Below are 15,121 nucleotides of genomic sequence, written 5' to 3' on the forward strand. Positions count from 1 at the left end.
GATCTCGGGAACTGTGAGATCATGACCCGAGCCAAAATAGAGTCAGACACTTAACTAACGGAGCCACCCAGGTGGCCTGCCAACATTTTATGCCAAATAACTTGTAAACCAGGCCCAAAGATTTTCCTTCTCAGTTTGCTGCTCACAGGAATATCCTATGAGGCTGTAGGGACAATTTGAGAGAGAAGACCCAATATATGAGAGTAGGTGCTATGGGAATCTGGGAAGGCAGGCACATCCAGCTGCCAGACTTGGACCAGAAAAAATAGCCAGTACAGACATCTATGGAAGGCTACTGCCTCTGCATCTGTGCTGGGCTGGGTGTTCCTGTTGGTCAAGAGGCCAGGGGTTGGAAAGAAGAGCTGGGCAAGCTGATCTCCACCAGCATCTTTAACCGAAACCCAGTGCCTGCTTTATCACTTCTGCCTTCCCTGATTCTCGAAATCGTCTCTTTAGGCCAACTCTAACCAGGACCACATAGGAAAGGGGATTTGGGGACATGTAGTTCTATTTTAGCCAAACACACAGCACAAAGTTACTTACACCCATCCAATGAGTTCATAATTTCAGAAATTATATATTTGTCTATTTGACTTTTTTTGGCAATAGATTCTGACTCTCTGGAAATTCGATTACATCTTTTCATCCATTTTCTCTTATTTTCCTGTACTTTCTTAAACATATTCATGATAAAGTCCATGTCTGCTTACTGGGATATTTGAATTATCCGTGAGTCTACTTCTCATTTCCTTTTGCATATTGGTCATATTTTCCTGCCTCCTTGCATGTCTAGTGAATGTTAACTATGTTTTGGACATTTGATATAAAAGAACAATTATCTTTTTTTAAAAATAGGCTTTACTTTTTGGAGCAATTTTAGGTTCACAGAGAAACTGAGAGGAAGTTACAGTGATTTCCCACATAATTATTGCCCCATTCCTCCGTTTCCCCATTATCAATATCACCCATCAGCGTGGCACATTTGTTACAACTGATTACCTACATTGACACATCATTATCACCCAAAGTCCATAATTTATATTAGAGTTCACTCTCGGTGTTGTACATGTTATGGGTTTAGGCAAATGTATAATAACATATATCCACCATTAAGGTATCATACTTAGTAAATACATTGGTCTAAAAATCCTCTGTCCTTGACCTATTCACTCCTCTCTCCCCTTTAACCCCTGGCAACCACTGATATTTTTATGGTCTCCAAAGCTTTGACTTTTCCAGAATGTCATATGGTTGGAATCATACAGTATGTAACTTTTTTAGATTGGCTTCTTTCACTTAGCAATATGCATTTAAGGTTCCTCTATGTCTTTTCAAGGCTTGATGGCTCATTTCTTTTTAGGGATGAATAATATTGCATTTTCTGGATGCACCACCGTTTATTTATCTGTTCACCGACTGAAGGATATCTTGCTTGCTTCCAAGTTTTGGCAATTACGAATAAAGGTCCTATAAACATCGTTATGAAGGGTTTTTTTGTTTGTTTGAACATGCTTTCAATTCCTTTGGATAAATACCAAGCACATAATTCCTGGATCATATGGCAAAAGCATGTTTAGATTTGCAAGAAACTGCCAAGCTATCTTCCAAAGTAGTCGTACCATTTTGCATTCCCACCAACAATGAATGAGAGTTCCTGTTACTCCACATCCTTGTCAGCATTTGGTGTTGTCATTTTCCTGGATTTTTGCCATTTTAACAGGTGTGTGGTGGTGTCTTGTTGTTTTCATTTGCATTGCCCTGATAACACATGATGTGAAGCATCTTTTCATGTGTTTATTTGACAACTGTATATCTTCTTTGGTATCTATTAAAGTCTTTGACCCTACTATAGATTGGATGTTTGTATCCCCTCAAAATTCATATGTTGAAATCCTAATCCCCAATGTGATGGCATTAGGAGGTGGGACCTTTGGGATGTGATTAAGTCATAAGAACAGAGCCCTCATGAATGGAATTAGTGCCTTCATAAAAAGGACTCCAGATACTCCCCTCGCCCCTTCCACCACATAAGGCTACATTGAGAAGATGGCTATTGATGAACTAAGAATCAAGCCTTTACCAGAGGGGCTTGCCTGACTATGCTTACACCCTGATCTTAGCCTTCTAGCCTCCAGAACTGTTAAGAAATAAATTCTGTTGTTTATAAGTTACCCAGTCTGTTATAGCAGCCCAAATGGACTAAGATAGGCTCTTATTTTAATCAGGTTGTTTGTTTTCTTATTGTTGAGTTTTAAGAGTTCTTTGTATATGTTAGGTAACAATCCTTTGTTAAATATGTATTTTGCAAATACTTTTATTCTCAGTCTGTGGCTTGTCTTTTCATTCTCTTGACAGTTCTTTCACAGAGAAGAAATTTTTAATTAAAAATTTTTTTATTTTCTCTTTTTAAGTAATCTCTACACCCAATGAAAACATTTAATGTTAATGATGTCCAGCTTTTTAATTCTTTCTTTCATGGATTGTGCCTTTGGTGTTAAATCTAAAAAGTCATTGCCAAAATGAAGGTCATCTAAATTTTCTCCTGTGTTATCTTTTAAGAGTTTTATAGTTTTGCATTTTACATTTAGGTCTGTGATCAATTTTGAGTTAATGTTTGTGAAGAGTGTAAAGTCTATGTCTGGATTTATTTTTTTGTATGTGAATTTCCAGTTGTTCCAGCACCGTTTATTGATAAGACTATCTTCTATCCATTGTGTTGCCTTTGCCTCTTTGTCAAAGATGAATTGACTACATTTATGTGGTCTATCTCTGGGCTCTCTATTTTGTTCTATTGATCTAGTTGTCTACTCTTTCACCAGTACTACACTGTCTTGACTAGTGTAGCTGTCTAGTGAGTCTTGAAGTTGGATAGTGTCGATCCTCCAACTTTGTTTTCTTTCAATATTGTGTTGGCTATCATGGGTATATTGCTTCCCCATATAAATTTAGAATCAGTTTGTTGCTATGCATAAAATAACTTGCTGGGTTTTGATTGGGATTGTATTGAATCTATAGATCAAATTGGGAAAAATTTAACATCTTGATAATATTGATTCTTCATATCCATGAACATGGACTATCTCTCCATTTATTTAGTTCTTTGATGTCTTTCATCAGCTTTGTAGTTCTCCTCCTATAGATTTTTTTCCAATTATTTTATTGTGGTAAAACACAGATAACATAAAATTTATCATCTTAACTATTTTTATCATCTTAACTATTTTTTAAATGCTTATTTATTTTTGGAAGAGAGAAAGAGGAGAGGGAGACAGAGAAAACACAAATGGGGGTGGGGTAGAGAGAGAGGTGGACAGAGGATCCAAAGCTGGTTCCACGCTGACAGCAGAGAGCCTGATGCAGGGCTCAACTCAGGAACTGTGAGATCATGAGCTGAACTGAAGTTAGACACTCAACTGACTGAATCACCCAGACGCCCATTATCTTAACTATTTTTAAGTATACAGTTCAGTGGTATTGAATCCATTAAATTCATAATGTTGTGCAATCATCAACACCATTCATGTCTATAACCCTTTCACCTTGTAAAACTCAAACTCCATACCTATTAAACAATTACTCCCTATTTTCCCACCCCCCTACTCCCTGTCAACCACCATTCTACTTTCTGTCTCTATGAATTTAACTACCCTAAGTACCTATAAGTGGAATCATACAGTACTTGTATTTTTGTGATTGGCTTATTTTGTAGCATCTATCAGGATTTCCTTCCTTTAAACACTGAGTAGACGTTAATTAGACCTAGTGTGGTGATCATTTCTAATGCATACAAATATCAAATCATGTTGTACATATGAAACTAATATGTTATATGTTAATTATACCTCAATTAAAAACATTTTTAAATGTTTTATTTATTTTTGACAGAGAGAGAGAGAGAGAGAGAGAAAGAGAAAGTACAAGTGGGGAGGGACAGAGAGGGAAATAGAAGATCTGAAACGGGCTCTGTGCTGACAGCAACAAGCCCAATGTGGGGCTTGAACTCACAAACTGTGAGATCATGACCTGAGCCAAAGTTGGACGCTCAACTGACTGAGCCACCCAGACGCCCTTAAAAAACATTTTTAATAGAGTTCCTATTTTTAAAAATTTTTTAATGTTTATTTATTTTTGAGATAGAGCAAGAGAACACAAGCTGGGGAGGGGCAGAGAGAGAGAGAGTGAGAGAGAGTGAGAGAGAGAGAGAGAGAGAGAGAGAGAGAGAATCCTAAGCAGGCTCGTGCTGTTAGCAGAGAGCTCAGTGTGGGGCTTGAACTCATGTGAGATCATGACCTGAGCTGAAGTCAGACACTTAACCCACTGAGCCACCCAGGTGACCCGCCCCCCCAATTTTTTTTTAATTTTTAAAAAATGTTTTTATTTATTTTTGAAGGAGAGAGAGAGACAGAGCATGAGTAGGGAAGGAACAGAGAGAGAGAAGGAGACACAGAATCTGAAGCAGGCTCCAGGCTCTAAGCTGTCAGCACAGAGCCCAATATGGGGCTCGAACCCACAAACTGTGAGATCATGACCTGAGCTGAAGTTGGATGCTTAACTGACTGCGCCACCCAGGTGCCCCCCAAAAAAAAAACATTTTTAAAAAAGACCAAATAATATATCCCACTGTATGCATATACCACATTTTGCTTATTCATTCATCTGTCAGTGGACACTTGGATTGCTTCCACATTTTAGATATTGCAAATGATATGGCTATGAACATGGGTGTGCAAATATCTCATCAAGACCCTGCTTTTGATTCTTTTGGGTCTACACCCAGAAATGGAATTGCTGGATCATATAATAATTCTGTATTTAATTTTTTGAGGAAATGTCATACTATTTTCCACCACTCCTGCACCATTTTTATTCCCACCAACAGTTCCAATTTTTCCACATCCATGCCAACACTTGGATATGTGATAGAGTACCTTAATTTGATGTGATAGATTACATTGATTTTTGAATATTGAACCAGTCTTGCATATCTGGGATAAATCCTATTCAGTGGTGCTTTATAATTCTTTTTGTAAATTGTTCAATTTGATTTGCTAATATTTTGTTGAGAATTTTTGCATCTATATTCCCAAGAGATATTGGTCTGTAGTTTTCTTTTCCTGCAACATCTTTGGTTTTGGTATTTAAAAAATGCTGACTTCATAGAATGAGTTAGGAAATATTCCCTCTGCTTCTATCCTCTGAAAGAGATTGTAGAGAATTGGTATCATTTCTTCCTTTAGTTTGTTAGAAGTCACCAGTGAACCCATCTCAGCCTGCTACTTTCTGTTTTGGAAAGTTATTAGTTACTGATTCAATATCTTTAGTAGATAAGTCCTATTCAGATGATGTATTTCTTCTTGTGTGAGTTTTAGTGCATTGTGTCTTTCAAGGAATTGGTCCATTTCCTATAGGTTATCAAATTTGTGGCCATAGAGGTGATTATAGTTTTCCTTTATTATTCTTTTAATGTGCATGAGATCTGTAGTGATGTCTCCTCTTTCACATCTGATATTATAATTTCTGTCGTCTCTTTTTTTTTTTTTCTTAATCTGGCTGGAGGCTTATCAATTTCATTGATCTTTTTAAAGAGTAAGTTTTTGGTTTCATTGGTTGATTCCTAATTTCTGTTTCCTAATTTAAATTTGATTGATTTCTAATTTCAATTTCATTGATTTCTGCTCTAATTCTTATTGTTTATTTTCTTCTGCTTACTTTGGATTTAATTTGCCCTTCTTTACTAATTTCCTAAAATGGAAACTTAGAATACTGATTTTAGACCTTTCTTCTTTTCTAATATATGTATTCAATGTTCTAAATTTCCATCTAAGTACTATTTTTGCTGCATTCCACAAATTTTGATAAGTTGTGCTTTCATTTTCAGTTAGTTTAAAATATTTTTTAAAATTTCTGAGATATTTTCCTTGACCAATATGTTATTTAGAGTGTGTTAATTTCCATGTATTTTGCAATTGATTTTTTGTTATTAATTTCTAGTTTAATTTAATTGTGTCTGAGAGTAGACATATGATTTCTATTCTTTAAAAAAATTTTTTAATGTTTATTTATTTTCGAGATAGAGAGAGAGATAGAGCATGAGAAGGGGAGGGGCAGAGAGAGAGAGAGAGAGGGAGATGCAGAATCCAAAGCAGGCTCCAGGCTCTGAGCTGTCAGCACAGAATCTGACTTGGGCTTGAACCCACAGACCATGAGATCATGGTGTGAGCTGAAGTTGGACGCTCAATGGACTGAAAACCCAGGTGCCCAATTCTTTTTTTTTTTTTTAAGTTTATTTATTTATTTTGAGAGAGAGTGAGAGTGAGAGAGAAAGTTGGGGAGGGGCAGAGATAGAGGGAGAGAGAATCCCAAACAGGGTACATGCTGTCAGTGTATAGCCCTATGTGGGCTTGTAATCATGACCATGAGGTCATGACCTGAGCCTAAATCAAGAGTCGGTTGCTCAACTGACTGAGCCACCCAGGTGCCCCTGATTTCTGTTCTTTTAAATTTGTTAGGTGCATTTGATGGCTCAGAATATGGTCTATTCTGCTGAAAATTCCATGTGAGCTTGATAAGAATGGGTATTCTGCTTTTAGATGAAGTAGTCTATAGATGTCAATTATATCCAGTTGATTGATGGTGTTGTTTAGTTAATCTATGTCCTTACTGATCTTCTGCCTTCTGGATCTGTCTATTTTTTGAGAAAAATGTGTTGAAGTCTCCAGCTAAAACAGTGGATTTATCCATTTCTCTTTGCAGTTCAATTAGTTTTTGCCTTGTATATTTCGAAGCTCTGTTATTAGGTGCATACACATTAAGGACTGTTATGTCCTCTTGGAGAACTGACTCCTTTATCATTATGTAATGTCCCTCTTTATTTCTGATAAGTTTTCTTGTTTTGAAGTCTGCTCTGTCTAAAATTAATATAGCTACTACTACTTTCTTTTGATGATATATAGTATATACCATGGTATACCTTTTCTTTCCCCACCCATTCACTTCTTTTTTAAGTTTATTTATTTATTTTGAGTGAGAGAGTGAGCACAAGCAAGGGAGGGGCAGAGAGGGAGAGAGGTAGAGCAGGGGCTTGAATCCATTGTGTGTGTGTGTGTGTGTGTGTGTGTGTGTGTGTGTGTGTGTGTATTAATAGACTGTTACTATTATCATTTTGGACAAACTTATTTAAGACTAAGAAAACTAGGCAGAATGCCTGGCAGTCCTGCAGATCTGTCTCTTGCTTTAACAGTGTTTTGATGGAACAGACCAAGGGATGTCCCTACCAGCCTCCAACCACCCTCCAATCTTTTTTCCGGTCACAACCTTCAGAGCCATCTTCTTGGCCACCCTCTGCCTCCGGGAGCCAACACACTATTTTGAGCTTAGCTCCTTATTACCGATCAACCGTGAGCTCCCAGATTCATCAGAATTATTCCCCTGAGGTGGAAGCCACCTCAACTGCCTGGTCAACATGCACCTGAAGGCCTCCTGCACCTACCTCTCTCTGGGCTTCTATGTTGACCATAACAGTGTGGCTCTGCAAGGAGTTGGTCACTTCTTCCGCAAGTTGGCTGAGGAGAAGCATGAGGGTGCTGAGCCTCTCTTGAAGATGCAAGGTGGCCATGCCCTCTTTTGAGACATGCAGAAACTGTCCCAAGATAAACCCTGGATGACATGGAAGCTGCCATGGTTCTGAGAAGAACCTGAATCAGGCCCTTTTATATCTACATGCCCTGGGTTCTTCCTGTGCAGACTCCCATCTCTGTGACTTCCTGGAGAAACACTTCCTAGATGAGGATGTGAAACTCATCAAGATGGTGACCATCTGACTCACATCTGCAGGCTGGCTGGTCCCCAGGCTGGGTTGGACCAGTATCTCTTCAAAAGGCTCACCCTAAATCATGACTAGGAGCCTCTGAAGCCCAGCATCCTTTGAGGGCCCTCTCTGGCATCCCCCTGGTGACAAGGCTTGTACCTGAGCCTCTCCCTGCAACCACTAGGCAGCTTTTTCACCACCCTGGCACCCTCTCCCAAGCCATGGACCACATGGAAACAATAAATCTTTTTGAAGAAAAGAAAGAAAGAAAGAAAGAAAGAAAGAAAGAAAGAAAGAAAGAAAGAAATTTTTTATTTTACTTTCACTTATTCTTTCTTTGATATTCTTCCTTGATGTAGATTCAAATGTTTGACCTATATTAGTTTCCTTCTTTCTGAAGAACTATTTTTTAACATTTCTTAAAAGAAATGGTAGGTTTGCTGGCAAAAAATTCTCTCAATTTTTGTTTGAGGAAGTTTTTATTTCTCCTTCACATTTGAAGGATAATTTCACCGAGTGCAGAATTCTAGGTTGGTTATTTTTCTTCTGTCCATGCTTTATTTTTTTTAATTTTCATTTTTATTTTTAAAAATGAAATTTATTGTCAGATTGGTTTCCATACAACACCCAATACTCATCCCAACAGGTGCCCTCCTCAATGCCCATCACCCACCCTCCCCTCCCTCCCAACCCCCATCATCCCTCAGGTTATTCTCAGTTTGTTTGTTTTTTTTTAAATTTTTTTTTCAACGTTTATTTATTTTTGGGACAGAGAGAGACAGAGCATGAACGGGGGAGGGGCAGAGAGAGAGGGAGACACAGAATCAGAAACAGGCTCCAGGCTCTGAGCCATCAGCCCAGAGCCCGACGTGGGGCTTGAACTCCCGGACTGGCTGAAATCGGACGCCCAACCGACTGCGCCACCCAGGCGCCCCTATTCTCAGTTTTTAAGAATCTCTTATGGTTTGAGTCTCTCCCTCTCTAACTTTTTTTTTCCTTCCCCTCCCCCATGGTCTTCTGTTATGTTTCTCAGGATCCACATAAGAGTGAAAACATATGGTATCTGTCTTTCTCTGTATGACTTATTTCACTTAGCATAACGCTCTCCAGTTGCATCCATGTGGCTACATCCTCAAAAAATTAAAAATAGATCTACCCTATGACCCAGCAATAGCACTGCTAGGAATTTACCCAAGGGATACAGGAGTGCTGATGCATAAGGGCACTTGTACCCCAATGTTTATAGCAGCACTTTCAACAATAGCCAAATTATGGAGAGAGCCTAAATGTCCATCAACTGATGAATGGATAAAGAAATTGTGGTTTATATACGCAATGGAATACTACTTGGCAATGAGAAAGAATGAAATATGTCCGTGCTTTAAATATCTCACTCTTCTCTCTTTTCTTGTTTGTAAGGTTTCCCAGGAGAGTTGGATGTAATTCTTATCTTTGTTCCTCTATAAATAAGGTGTTTTTCTTTCCCCTCTGGCTTATTTCAGAGTTTTTTCTTTATTTTTGATTTTCTGTAGTGTGAATGTGATATGCCTGGGTATAGGTTTTTGTTTTTGCATTTATCCTGCATAGTGTTCTCTGAACTTCATGGATTTGTGGCTTGGCATCTGTTATTAATTTGGGGGAAATTCTCAGTCATTGTTGTTTTATATATTTCTTATGTTCCTTTCTCTCTTTCTTCTCCTTCTGTTTTCCCATTATGTGTATGTTACACTTTTTATAGCTGTCCAACAGTCTTTGGATATTTTATTTTGTTATTTTCCATCTTTGTTCTCTTTGCTTTTCAGTTTTGGAGGTTTCTCTTGATGTGTCCTGAAGCCTGAGAGTCTTTCCTCAAGTGTGTCAAGTCTACTGATAAACCTACCAAAGGCATTCTTCATTTCTGTTACAGGGTTTTTGAGCTCTGGCATTTCTTTCAGTTCTTTTGTAGGATTTCCATCTATCCTTAGATTGCCCATCTGTTCTTTCATGCTGTCTGCTCTGTCCAGTAGTGGATATAATTATTGCATATTAATCACAGTTGTTTTAAATTCCTGGTCTGATAATTCCAACATCCTGATGCTTGCTTTGTCTTTTCAAACAGTGTTTTGTTTTGTTTTGCCTTTTAGTATGCCTTGTAATTTTTTCTTGATATACTGGGGATAAAGAATTGTTGTAGATCAGCCAGTAGTAATGTGGTGGTAATGTGGGGAGGAGGAAGCATGCCATATTCCCATGATTACGTCTCAGTCTTTTAGTGAGTCTTTACCTCTGGGCTATGAACTTCACATGTGTCTTCTCGGTTGTTGTGCGTGCGTGCGCGCAAGTGTGTGTTTTCTCTCCTCCCTTAGGTGGGACAGTGTGGCTACAACTATCTGGAGTTGGGTATTTTCCTTTCCCCAGGCCAGTTAGGCTCTGATAAAACCCCAGCCGGTTAGGGTCTGGTTAAATAGGTTCTCTTGAAGGCAGATCTTGTTAAGAAGGACAGAATACTTGGCATATTTCAAAATGGTTACTCTTCCCCTTCCCTGGCCAGAAGCGTAAGAGAATTTTTCTCTGATGCTGTGAAAACCGGGTCGAGCTCCTGGAGATAAAACTGACAAAAGTGTCAGGGCCCCCTTATGACTGAGTCTCCCTAGAGATTTTAACTCTCAGATCTGTCCACACTGAGCCCCCAGCAATTGTCACCTACAGTTCAGGTTTCCCTACCCCAGCGCTGCTTCCCATGGAAGTTTTGGGTTGTGGGTTTCTGCTCTGGTAGGTTTGGATTCTCTGTATTCACGTGTCTGTTTCTCCAATTTGCAAGGTCACTTCTGGGGACTCACTGCACATGTCCCTGTCACTCTGAGACCCTCTATCACTTGCTGTGACCACCCTTCTCTTTTTTTTTAATTAAAAAAAATTTTAATGTTAATTTTTTAAGAGAGGGAGATAGAGACAGAGCGTGAGCAAGGGAGGGGCAAAGAGAGAGAGGGAGAGAGACACAGAATCTGAAGCAGGCTCCAGGCTCTGAACTGTGAGCACAGAGCCCAAGGTGGGGATCAAACCCACAAACCGCGAGATCATGACCTGAGCCGAAGTCGGACGCTTGATCACCTGAGCCACCCAGGCACCCTGTGACCTCCCTTCTCTTACAGACCTAAGAAGAATTGTTCATTTTTCAGGTAGTTCACCTGCTTACTGGTTATGATAGGTAACTTCCAAACTTCTTACGTACTGGGCCCAAAGTTGGGCCCACCTGACTTTTATGCAGATGATTTTTATCTCCCACCAGAGAATGTTCTATCTGTACTCTTTTAGGCTTATGCACTAAGAAACTGCTCACATCTATCTAGTAGGGATGGAGCCAGACTGGGGATGAGACCCAGTTTTACCAAAACTCTACCTAACTTTGTTTCGTCTTCATTTCCCAGACATGTTCCTTCCTCAGTTCTGGAAGCCCTCTGTCTCAGCCTATGAGTAGTGGGAGATTTTCTGAATTTTGGAGGTTTTGAGCTTAACTCTCCTGCCTCCTACCCCACATACCTTCAAAATCTGGCAAATATCCTTTGTTCCAGGCAGGCCCTCTTTCTCGAATGGGACTCGGTTTTCTAAACATGATGAGGCTGCAGAAGATTTCACTCTGTCTTTTACTTAGGAGCTTCCAGGAGCCCGTAGCTCCTCATGGCCACCAGCAACTCCACTGGTTTCTCATTCTCCTGGTTGGGTCCCTTTGCCTGAGCTAAGCTTTTGTGGCCAGAATTGGCAATGGCCCCAGGGAAGACTATGTGAGCAGTGATCCTCAGCTCATTCAGGAAGGAGAGTCTTTTCTGTCTTTGAAATTTTTGTTCATTTCATTCATTCATAGCATTGCATTTATAGCCCTCTGCTCTCTTGAAAAAGATGGTTCTTGCAACTTTTCTGGGTCCCCCCCCCTTCTAATTCTTGCAGTGGGAGCAGTGACCTGCTGAAAACTCTGTATCTTGGTTGGGAGTGGAGCCTTTTGATCTTTTTAAAAATTCTAGTAAATTCATCTTTTTAAAAAAATGTCATCACTCTACGACCCAGAAATTGCACTACTAGGTATTTATCCAAGGGATATAGGTGTGTTGTTTTGAAGGGGCACATGTGGGGGTGCCCGGGTGGTTCAGTAGGTTAAGCGTCTGACTTCAGCTCAGGTCATGATCTCACGGTTTGGGGGTTCGAGTCCCGTGTCGGGCTCTGTGCTGCTAACTCAGAGCCTGGAGCCTGCTTCGGATTCTGTGTCTCCCTCTCTCTCTGCCCCTCCTCTGCTTGTGCTCTGTCTCTGTGTCTGTGTCTGTCTCTCTCTCAAAAATAAATAAAAACATCGTGCTCACTTTGGCAGCACATATACTAAAAATAAATGAAAACATTAAAAAAAAGAAGGGGCACATGCACCCCAATGTTTATAGCAGCACTATTGACAACTGCCAAAGTATGGAAAGAGCCCAGATGTCCATCGATGGATGAATGGATAAAGAAGATGTGGTATATATATATATATATATATATATATATATATATATATAGTATGGAGTATTACTCGGCAATAGAGTATTACTCAGCAATAAAAAAAAATGAAATCTTGCCATTTGCAACTACGTGGATGGAACTAGAGGGTATTATGCTGAGCAAAATTAGACAAAGAAAGACAAATATGAGATGACTTCATTCATATGTGGAATTTAAGATACAAAACAGACGAACATAAGGGAAGGGCAGCAAAAATAATATAAAAACAAGGAGCAAAACATAAGAGACTCTTAAATACAGAGAGCAAACTGAAGGTTCCTGGAGGGGTTATGGGGGGGGGGATGGGCTAAATGGGTGAGGGGCATTAAGGAAGACACTTGTTGGGATGAGCACTGGGTGTTATACATAGGGAATTAATCACTGGAATCTGCTGAAATCATTATTACACTATATGCTAACTAACTTGGATGTAAATAAATAAATAAAATTTTAAATTAAAAAAAATGTCATCAAACATTTTCTCCAATCCATTTTTATGTTTCTCTTTTTGAAATGTTTGTGTCTGGATATTTTTACTTCTACTTCTATCCTCTGTATCTTATGTTTTTCTTTTTCTTTTTTTAAGTTTTATTTATTTAAGTAATCTCTATGCCCAGTGGAGCTCGGACTCATGACCCCGTGATCAAGAGTCACACGCTCTTTGGACCAAGCCAGCCAGGCGCCCCATGTATCTTATGTTTTTCTTTTATGTTTTCTATTTTTTTTGTTTTTTGCTTCTTCCTTCTGGAAAGTTACTCAATTTGATCACCCAGTTCACTAATGTTTTCTTTAGCTGTATTCATTCCATTTATCCCATCTACCTGGACTGGTCAGAATTTCTGGTTTTAAAGGCCTACTAACGAATAATCTGATTCTTACATTTGTTCATTCGTTCATTTGTTCGTTCATTCACTCATTCATATGTTCATTAAATCCTTACATTGTGTCACGTTGGGCTCTAGGCCTGAGGAATTTAATCACCATCTATAAAAGGGGAATTGTGATTTTAAACCTCCAGCTCAGACCCATGTGGGCAACAGCCTACTTAACATCAGAGGCATCTCAAGTTCAACATGTACAAAATTCAACCAGGGGTCTTCCCCTAATCAGGATTCTCTTGGAGGCAAGTGGTATAGGTCTTTAAAACCCTGCATACTTGGGCCTACCTCACACCATACCCCATCCGTGTTTTTCTTTCTTTCTTTCTTTCTTTCTTTCTTTCTTTCTTTCTTTCTTTCTTTCTTTCTTTCTTTCTTCTTGTTTTAAAGATTTTGGTTTTAAGTAATCTCTACACCCAGCGTGGTGCTCGAACTCACAAGCCCGAGATCAAGAGTCACACGCTTTTTACCAACTGAACCAACCAGGTGCCCCACCACTCCTTTGTTCTTTTTTTTTTTTTAGTTTGTTTGTTTGTTTATTTATTTACTTAGAGAGGGCTTGCATGCACACTTGGCGGAGGGGGAGGGGCAGAAAGAGAGGAAGAACGAGAGAATCCCAGGCAGGCTCCGCACTGTTAGTGCAAGGTTCGATGCAGGGCTCGAACCCACCAAGCATGAGATCATGACCTGAGCTGAAGTCAGATGCTTAACGAACTGAGCCACCCAGATGCCCCCTCCCCGCCCCAACTACTTCCTTCTTGAGTCTGTTCCCTTTGCACATGCTAGAATGCCAGGAGTGGTCTTCCCCAACCGCACTCACCTGATCCACGCCTGCCCTGCCTTCAGATCCCTCCAGTGCACTGGCTTTCCCAGGTGAGCTTTTTTCTGACCACCTAGACCCACTGCTAGACTTTTTCAGAGCTTGACAAACTCCTCCTTGAGTTCAGTCCAGAGATCTTCCCATTGCTCTCAAGACCTTGGAGGTGTCCACAGGCAGCCCTTCCCTGCCTCCCTTGGAATCCTGCCAGGACTGCCTTCAACTCCTGAGATCCTTCCCTTCTGGAACAATCCCGCTACTCTGCTTCTATTAACCCAGGCTTCCAAACTCAGTGGCCTGCTGATTCTCCCACAGCAGTGAGGAAAAACAAACAAACAAAACAAACGTACACCCTCTGCCCCTGAAAAAATGTTTTAAAAACCAGTTTGAGTTGGGTTTTCTGTCATTTACCACCAAAAGTTTTCCAACTCATACAAAGAGACAGGATTAATGAAACATTAAGCAACCACTGGAATGCTCCGTGTTGGATGACAGGTTACAGAAAAGGGACAGAGGAATCCCAAATGTCCAGCTTTGACACACTGGAAGAGTCTACGGCCATACACCCTGAACGCGCCCCATCTCGTCTGACACCCTGAAAGAAGGACAGGAATGCAGGCCTTGGTAGTCAATTACTCTCTGTTCCCCCTTTCTGCCTGTGGCCAAATCAAGGAGTTGGGCCATTGTGGGACTTGACCTTAGTAGGGTGGAGAAGTAGGGGGAAGCCTCACATCCTTACATGTTCATGTTCCAGATCAGGAAGAGTAGGACATTGGGACCATCTTGGAGACATCCCTACAACCAGAAGCTGGAGGCCCGGCCGCAGGCCAGCATCTGAGGCTGGTTCTGAGGAACTTCTATGCTTCTATCCCAGCAGTGCTGGGGTGGCAGGGACTCAGGTCACTTGTGCCGTGGCTCGTAGAATTATCCTTCCTTTGGATAGGGGCAGGTATGTTGTCCTGTATTTCCTCATTGATCACATCGCCCTAATGAATCGTACAGCCTGGGCATTAAGAGTGCTTCATTGGTCCAGGTCCTCCAGAAGCCGAACCAGAAATCCCAGGGTCTTGGTCAGGGTTTTCATCAGGGAGTCAACCTTGGTGGCAATATTTG

General features: G+C 40.3%; 1 long non-coding RNA gene and 1 pseudogene across 2 annotated transcripts in view; both read left to right on the plus strand.

Annotated features, from left to right (window-relative positions):
* Positions 1-15,121, plus strand: part of LOC113595454 (uncharacterized) — a 47,366-nt gene that overhangs the window by 23,196 nt on the left and 9,049 nt on the right. The window lies entirely within an intron of this gene.
* On the plus strand, positions 6,092-8,448 carry LOC106981692 (ferritin light chain-like; annotated as a pseudogene).

Source organism: Acinonyx jubatus, chromosome D1 (genome assembly GCF_027475565.1).
Source record: "Acinonyx jubatus isolate Ajub_Pintada_27869175 chromosome D1, VMU_Ajub_asm_v1.0, whole genome shotgun sequence".
In the NCBI taxonomy this organism is placed as follows: domain Eukaryota; kingdom Metazoa; phylum Chordata; class Mammalia; order Carnivora; family Felidae; genus Acinonyx; species Acinonyx jubatus.